At 39.8% G+C, this 8,585-nt stretch overlaps 1 protein-coding gene across 4 annotated transcripts in view; it reads left to right on the forward strand.

Moving 5' to 3' along the window:
- Smg6 (SMG6 nonsense mediated mRNA decay factor) overlaps positions 1–8,585 on the forward strand; it is a 228,111-nt gene that overhangs the window by 70,675 nt on the left and 148,851 nt on the right. The gene's annotated exons all lie outside the window — the stretch shown is intronic.

Here is an 8,585-nt window from a genome sequence, read left to right on the forward strand (position 1 = left end):
AGCTTGCTCAGTGAACTGGTTGGCCAACTAGCCCCTCTGTTCTTTTAGTATTATGGTTGCAGATACCTGCTGCCAGGCCAGCTTTTACATGAGTGCTTTAGATAATAAACTCTGGTCCTCAAACTTCACTGATCCATCTCCCCAGCCTAAAACATTGCTTTTTCTTTTTTTTTTTTTTTTCTTTTCTTTTCTTTTTTTCGGAGCTGGGGAATTGCTTTTTGTTTGCCAGAAAAAGGCTTTGTTTTACCTCATCTCCTAAATAGTTACTGTCTTGAGTTCCCACTTTTGCTGAATAAGGTCAATTATTTTTTTATTTCTTTTTTAAAAACAACCCCTGTCCCCATGCTTTTTGTGTTAAAAACAACAAAACAAACAAACAAAGTCAGGCTAATGAGATGGTTCAAAGGTAAAAGTGCTTGCTGCCAAGGAAAAAAAGAAATTTTCTTTCTATTCCCAGATCTCACAGGGTAGAAGGAGAAAACTAACATCTGCAAGTTGTCCTCTGATCTCTACAGATGTGCCATGGCATGTATATTCTGTTCAGTATGGATGGATAAATAAGTGTAAGAAAAAAACCAAAACCTTTGGATTTAGTGGTTGTCTGGGTTTGGGTTTTATTTTCTAGTGGGGAATTTGGTGGGTTTCATGAGTCTTTAAATTTTTTTTCCTGTAAGTCTTAGGAAATCCTTAGTCCTTCCCCACCCAATATTTCTTCTCCCATGCTTTCTCTAATTAGACACATGTCACACTTCCATTGTCTTTGATGTTTAAGTGCCCCCACATCTGTGTGTGTGTGTGTGCGCGCGCGCGTGCATGCACATGCATGTACATGTGTGCTGCTACATTCCAGATAATCTTCTTGACTTTTTTCTAGTTCATCAAACTTTCACTTAACTATATTTAATCTACTGCTAAGTATGCTCCATTGAGAGTCTTATTTTGTACATTTTTATCTGTAGGCTGTTGTTATATACTTTGTTTTGTATAATTTCTTGTTCTCTGAGCATTTGTAAGCTCATCTTTTATTTCTTTGAAATATATTAGGGGTTGGGGATTTAGCTCAGTGGTAGAGCGCTTGCCTAGCAACCGCAAGGCCTTGGGTTCGGTCCCCAGCTCCGAAAAAAAAATATTAAACATACTTACTTTAGATACTATAATATGAAATGGGTGCTTCAGATGCAGCCTTGTGGAACTTCAGCTTTATGCCATACAAGTTCAGCTTCTCTTGTCTCTGTGCTTACAAAGTTTTGAAAACCAAAGTTTAACTCCATAAAGTAACACATATCCCAAGGTCCAAGATTGTATACCCATACTACCTTTATTTAATCTTTAAAAGAGTCTGTTTTAGGACTGCAAAATGGCTCATCAGATAAAAATAGTTACTCTCAAGTCTGACAACCCAAATTTAATCCTCAGGTCCCACGTAGATGGTAAAAGGAAAGAACTAACTCCCCAAAGTTGTCTTCTGAGCACCACACCTCCCCTAACACACACAATATAATGTCATAATTTTTTTTCAAAAGATACTTGTGTTTTTTGAAACTAGAGTTTTTCCGTGTGGCTTTGGTTGTCTGTAGACCAGGGTGGTCTTGAACTAAAGAGATCTGTCTGTTTCTGTCTTCTGAGTGGTGGGGTTAAAGGTGTGCCCTCTGTACCGGCCATCATCAGTTCTTTCTAAGATTTTGAAATTACGTTTTCCTGACTAGTTTGTTATGTTTCTGAGGGAGTGGTTCTGTATATTTAGTTTACCAGTGAAATGCTGTGGTTCCTTTTTCTCTTCTCTCTTCTTTCTTTCTTTTATTATTTTATTTATTTATCACAAATCCTGACTGTAGCACAGGCTGGTCTAGTACTCAAGTCAGCCTGCTGCGTGTTGGGATGACAGGCATCAAGTCCACACTTGACCCTTTTGTGTTTAACATCAGTGTGACTAGATCACCCATATGCAGAGAGGCAAGGACATTTAGTTTCCTCTGTTCTTTTCCAGTCTCTGCCCATTTATATTCTTGTCTTATGGCAGATGAAATGATCAGATTCATAATTGTCGGTTTTTCCCAGAAGTGTTTGGTGTGCAGGGCACTTGCTCTGAGAGCTGATTGGGTGAGAGAAAAAGGTACTGGAAGGCAAGGGAGAAGCCCGCAGCTGAAGTGATGGCTATCATTTGTTTCCAAGAGAGTGTGAGCTAGTGATCTGGAAAAGAGGGCTCTCTTGTTTCAGCCACACTACATTACATGTCTGGTGAAGCCTATTGGCCCATAAAATCCTTCCCATTAGTCAGGGTACTCTGTGCTTTTGTTCTTGACTGCTGCTGTTCTTAGAGCTGTTTGGTTGCTTGCATGTCTCAGTTTCCTCTTTAGAAGGCAGACAGTCATATGTTTTGGAATGTATTTACAGTAATTGGAGCTTTTTAGCTTGGTTAAGTCCTCCCTTCAGATCTAAGACTCCCCATTTTAAAGCTTATGTTCAGAAAATGCCCCTGTGATCCCTTGCCCCAAGTGCCAGCAGCAGATGCAGCAGTTGACACGCTGCTGGGAGTCCAACTGCTGGTTAGCTTTCTAAAATCCAGACACGTGCTGTTCACACTTTGGCTTCTGAGGGAAGGAGCAGTGGTTAAAAGAGAGGAGGGGCTGGCAGGGGCCAGAGGGAAAAAGATCTCATAATGCCTGCCCAAGGCTGAAGGCTGCGTCAGCTCTCTTCCTCTCTTCTCCAGCTGCCGTTGGCAGGGTAGAGTAAATCACTGGAGAGTGATTACGAGCTGAATTCACTGGAGACTTCTATGAGACGCATCTGTGACATCACCTTGTTATCACTGTCTGCTCTGCATAACCTCTTTTCACCTCTCCCCTGAGAGAGGGTGATGCCCAGAATTAATGTCAGGGCAGAGAGCACAGGGAAATGTTTGGTAACTTATTTCTGAGATGCCTGCTAAGAGTCCACACTCAGGTCATTGCCACATTTCTTCAAGACTCCACAGTGGAAGAAAAACCTTCCATGCACACATGACCTAATTATCCATTGTGCTTAAATCTTCAAGTGTGAGAGGGAGAAAAATCTAGACAGTTTTGAAACCTTTTAAAAACTATTTTGATCTACATATTTTACTTTATGCATAAGTGCTTTTGCCTGCGTGTATGTATGTATGTGCACTTTGTGTCCCTGGTGCAGGCAGAGATCAGCATAAGGCATCAGACAGGGGTCCTGAAACAGGAGATGGCTGTGAGTCACACTGTGGATGCTGGGAACAGGACTCAGATCCTCTGGAAGAGTAGCTAGTACTCTTAATCTTCCCAGCCCACTTTTGAAATTTCTAAGTGATCTCTCATTGTTCCTTTTGTTCATTTACTTAAGAAAAAACATTTTATGTCTATGGGTGTTTTGCTTTTATGTATATATGTGCACCATTTGGGTGTCTGGTTCAGGTAGAGGTCAGAAGAGGACTTCAAATCCCCTGAAACTGAATTTATAGATGGACATGAACTGCTGTGTGAGTTCTAGGAATCAAATCCAGGTCTTCTGGAAGAGCAACCAGTGCTCATAACAGCTGAGTTCTTTTTCAGCCCCTAAAACTGTTTGTTTGTTTGTTTGTTTGTTTGTTTGTTTGTTGCACATGTATGCATGTGTGCATGCACATGCTCAAATTTACTATGGTACTTATGGAGGTCAGAAAACAACTGGTAGGAGTCCGTTCTCTCCTACCATATGGGTTCAAGGGATCAAATTTAGGTCGTCAAGGCTTGGTTACAGACACCTTCCTCCAACCCCTGTCAACCTTCCTGGTGCTCCCTCTCCTAAACACAGGCACAACCTGTGCACATACAAGCATACATACAAAACCTCTCTTTGTCAAGCAGGGATTCCTTTAAACATATCAGATCATGTCAATCCACTGTTCAGAATTTTTTACTAGCTTTGGTTTTATTTACAGTAGCAACCTATTAACAAGGACTTCCTGTGAGGACTTCCCTGCATGTCTTTTTTACCCCATTCACTTCTGTTTCCTTCCATCTTCTTTCCTCTGCTGTCGTCGTATTGGTCTTATTGCAGGTCCTGTGTATGAAAGGAGACTCTTCAGCCTTTAGGCTTTTTCAGTACTATTCTTATACTTGGAATATTATATCCAGCCAAGTGATGAACCTCTCATCATCTGTACTCTTTTAATACTCTCTGTGAAGCCTGATGTTTCCTGCTTCCAACTAGACTCTGATCTTCCTGCTCTGCTCTCACATGCGCCACATGGTAAAGAGTGTGCAGCTTGCTGTGCAAATGTTTATTATTTCCTCTCTCTACTACTATGCAAGAACGTGAGTGTCCTGGAGATAGGTTTTTGTGGGGGTTTTTTGTTTTTGACATGTTATCTTCGAGAAGAGTGACTGGCTCATTGTCAGTTTTCAGTGAATGTATGTGGTGTTCAAATAAAACACTTGCTTGTTAGTAAGTTGATCTGAACAATAAAAGCTGGGTTATTATCTTCTTAAAATTTTTAATCTTGGGGTTGGGGATTTAGCTCAGTGGTAGAGCGCTTGCTAAGCACAAGGCCCTGGGTTCGGTCCTCAGCTCCGGAAAAAAAAAATTATTTTTAACCTGTATTTCAATAGTGTGTATATGGGTGTTTTGCCTGCATGCATGTTTGTGTACCACATGTGTGCCTGGTACCCACGGAAGCCAGAAGAGAATGTTGGATCTCTTGGGGTTGGAGGTACATATGGTTGTAAGCCATGTGTAGAGGATAGGAATCAAACCTGGGTCATTAAAGAGCAGCCAGTGCTCTACCCCCTTGGGCCATCTCTCTAGCTCTCTGTTGACTGGGTTATTACTAATTATCACACTGTTACTGTCCTTTCCTGGTTTTTATTAAGGTTATTTTCCTGAAAATATCATTTTCAGTCACATGTTTTACACCCTGACATTAAATTAGAATACATTCCGTGTGCTGTGGTATTTGCCGCTAGTCACAGAGCCAGTATCTTTAGGTTGGGAAGTTAATTTCTTCAGAAAAGTGTATGTCCTTTCTCATCTCGTCTCCTAAGATTTTAATCTTTTATTATCACCTTTACCTGCCTGATACTTTTATTTCTTCTTCTGTATCCAGTTACCATATTTCTACTGTCACCTTAGAGCACTTCTATCCTGTTTACATAAACTAATTTTAAAAATTATTTGGCAGACTAAAAATGGTAACAAAGTGCTACTAACTTCCTGTCAATGAAGTTCTTTTGGTTTCTTTATGTATATTCAAAGATTAACAGTTAAAAAGGTACTGAATATAAGATGTTTGGTTGTGCTCCTAAGCTACATGTCTCTACCCTCTCAAACCGCCATCCCACAGACGTGGATCAGGTAACGAAGTTTGTCGAGCCAAGTCGGCAGTTTGTAAAGGACTCGATTCGGCTGGTTAAAAGATGCACCAAACCTGATAGAAAAGAATTCCAGAAGATCGCCATGGCCACAGCGATAGGATTCGCTGTCATGGGGTTCATCGGCTTCTTTGTGAAACTGATCCACATTCCTATTAATAACATTATGTGGGTGACTGAGTTCTTTCTCATTGTGGGACTAGTGAACCAATGAGGGGGTGACAAGCTCATGAAGTAAAAAGTTGCCTGGAAAAAAATAAAAGATGTTTGGTTGTGCTATATTTTACTAATGAGTATTCAAGATATAAATTCTTCATTTGTGATATTACTTGTTTATTGGCGGCAGGGTCACTCTATGTAGTCTAGTCTGGCTTTGGATTTCTTCTTAACTGCTTAAGTGCTGAGACTATAGGCATGTGCTTTCATGCACAAAATTGTAATGAACAACTTTATATATTAAATTTGTGTTTGTGGGGCTGGAGAGATGACTCAATGGTTAAGAGCACTGACTGCTCTTCTAGAGGTCCCGAGTTCAAATCCCAGGAATCACATGGTCACTCACAACCATCTGTAATGAGATCTGATGCCCTCTTCTGTTGTGTCTGAAGACAGCTACAGTGTACTCATATATAATAAACAAATAAATCTTTAGTTTATTTGTCCATCCATCCACTCACCCCCCATTTCACCCCCGCATCCATCCTCTATTACTATGTATGCCCTTGCTGTCCTGCAACTCACTGTGTAGACCAGGCTGGCCTTACAAAAGATGCACCTATTTCTGCCTTTCTAGTGCTGTGATTAAAGGCATGACCCATCATGTCTTGTTAGAATATTCATTGATTTATAATGCTTATGTTTTCCACAGAACTATATTTTGCATGCTTCTTTAGGATTTAACTCTACCATTATTTTCAAAAATAAAGCAGTGTTATTCCTCCTCTTTTCACTTAAAATTTTTTTAGTAATATACTTGTGTCATGTTTTTCCCCTTTCCCAACTCCTCCAAAATCCTCCTTACCTTCCTATCCAAGCAACTTCCTGTGTGTTCTCTCTCTCTCAAATTGAATACAAAAACCAAAACAAACAAACAAAATCAATAAGACAAAAACCAAAAACCCCACAAAACAAAAAGCTCACCAGCAAATGTGAGGTTGTTCTATGTTGGCCAGCTACTCCTAGGCACGGGCCTGCCTTACAGTGTTGGTACACCCATGACACTCTGTAAGAGAAGCACTGATTTTCCATTTGCTGTCAGATAGCAACTGCAGATAGCTTCCTGATTAGAAGTAGCATCCTGTGTCCACTTCATTTTCTCACTGCTAGGACTCATCTAGCTTGAACTTGAGCAGGTCTGTGCCCGTTGCCACAGTTTCTGTGAGTTCATATGTGCACCCCTCCTGCTGTGTCTAGAAGATGCTATTTTCTTAGATTCATCCACCATCTCTGACTCTTAAAATCTTTGTGCCTGCTCTTCATGCAGATCCCCGAGCCTTGAAGGAGGACTTTGATAAAGACATTCCATTTAAGATTGAAGGCTCCAGTCTCTCACTTATCACTCTCTGCATATTGTCCAGCGGGTCTCTGTCTTAATAACTATGTTCTGCAGAAAAGCTGTTTCTCTGATAAGAGTTGAGCAAAGCACTGATTTCTGGGTATAGTAATATATCGTTATGAGTCATTTTATGGCTACTTTCCATTAGCAGAATAGTAAATAGTATTAGGCTTTCTTCTAGGTCCATAACATACCCAGTCTCAGGTTATTGGCCACATTAGCAATGTCAGATATGGGTTTTATGCCATGGAGTAAGCTTTAAATCCATTTTTTAAAAAGTGGTTGGTTACTCCTTTAATATTTATGCACTATTGGACAGTGTATCTTGCAGGCAAGTCCCTGTTGTATGTTATAGGGTTTGTAATTGAGTGATTACCTTTCTCTTTTGGGATTGTGGAGCATACCTTCAAGCACCATGAATGCTAGGTAGATAGTAGGGCTAAAGCTTCTAGTTGAGCACTAGCTCATCTTCTCCATGTTTGATGTCATAAGTGTCTTCAGTAATAGGGCCTTACCAACAGGCTTTTGAGAGCAACCAATAACCTTAGCCATAACCTGTCATATTTAATAGGAACCTCTTTGGCCAACAACTCAGCAAGATGTAACCCATTCTAGATACTGGAGGTTTTGTTTGGTAGCATCAGATGTCTAGTCGGGTCATTGATTCCCCCATTTTGTGGTGACTTCTTTAAACTCCTTTCATATATGCATATATTTAAAGAAGTTTTTGTACAGCAATAGGTTTCTCCCCTCCCCCTTCCTATATTAGTCCTCTTACTCTAGTTTCTCCTTTATCTCTCCCTTTCCTGGGAGACTCTCTCCTCCCCCACGCCCTAAGCCCAGTGCTAGGTACCTACTCTGTGGTTACTCCGATGACAGTACTTATATTACAGGCTTAAAAGCTAACATCCACACATAAGAGAAAACATGCAACAGTTGCTTTTTGGATATGACTTTCCTCACTCAGGATGGTTTTTGTTTTTCTACCTCTGTCTATCTTTGAATTTCATCTTTCTTAACAGCTGAATAATATTCCATTGTTTAAATGTGCTACATTTTTATTATCTGTTTATGAGTTGATAAACATCTAGGCTGTTTCCAATGTCTGGCTATTATGAAAAGAATAGCAGTGAACATGGATAAGTAAATATCTTTATAGTAGGGTATAGAGTCGTTTGGTTATATGCCTAAGATCTATGTAGCTGGATCTTGTAGTAATGGATTCCCAGCTCTCTCAGGAACTTGACAGTGATTTCCATAGTGGCTGTTGGCTTTTCAAAGCAGGATCTCACTCTGTACTCTGCTTTATCATCACCATGGAGTTCCAGGTGTGAGCTACCACATTTGGTACATTTTTAGATGTTTAGTTGTTGGGTTAAAAAACTTGAAGTCTATCAACATTTCTAATAAATGATGCTATATTACTTTCTTGGAAGAAATACTAGTTTAACTCTTGGAGGATGAAATAGTAGAGAATGGCCCTAGGGCCTTTTTTATGTTAAATATAATTTAACTTATAACTTAAGTTATATAACTTACAAGTTATACTTAACACATTAAAGTTGTAGTAAGTAAACTCTAATTTGTGTAAGTATGCCATAAGTTATAGTAAATATATTATTATTGAACTACATTTCTGCCCCTTTTTGAAATTTTTGTTTCTCTAACTTACCCAG

The sequence above is a fragment of the Rattus norvegicus genome, chromosome 10 (assembly GCF_036323735.1).
Source record: "Rattus norvegicus strain BN/NHsdMcwi chromosome 10, GRCr8, whole genome shotgun sequence".
NCBI classification, from domain to species: domain Eukaryota; kingdom Metazoa; phylum Chordata; class Mammalia; order Rodentia; family Muridae; genus Rattus; species Rattus norvegicus.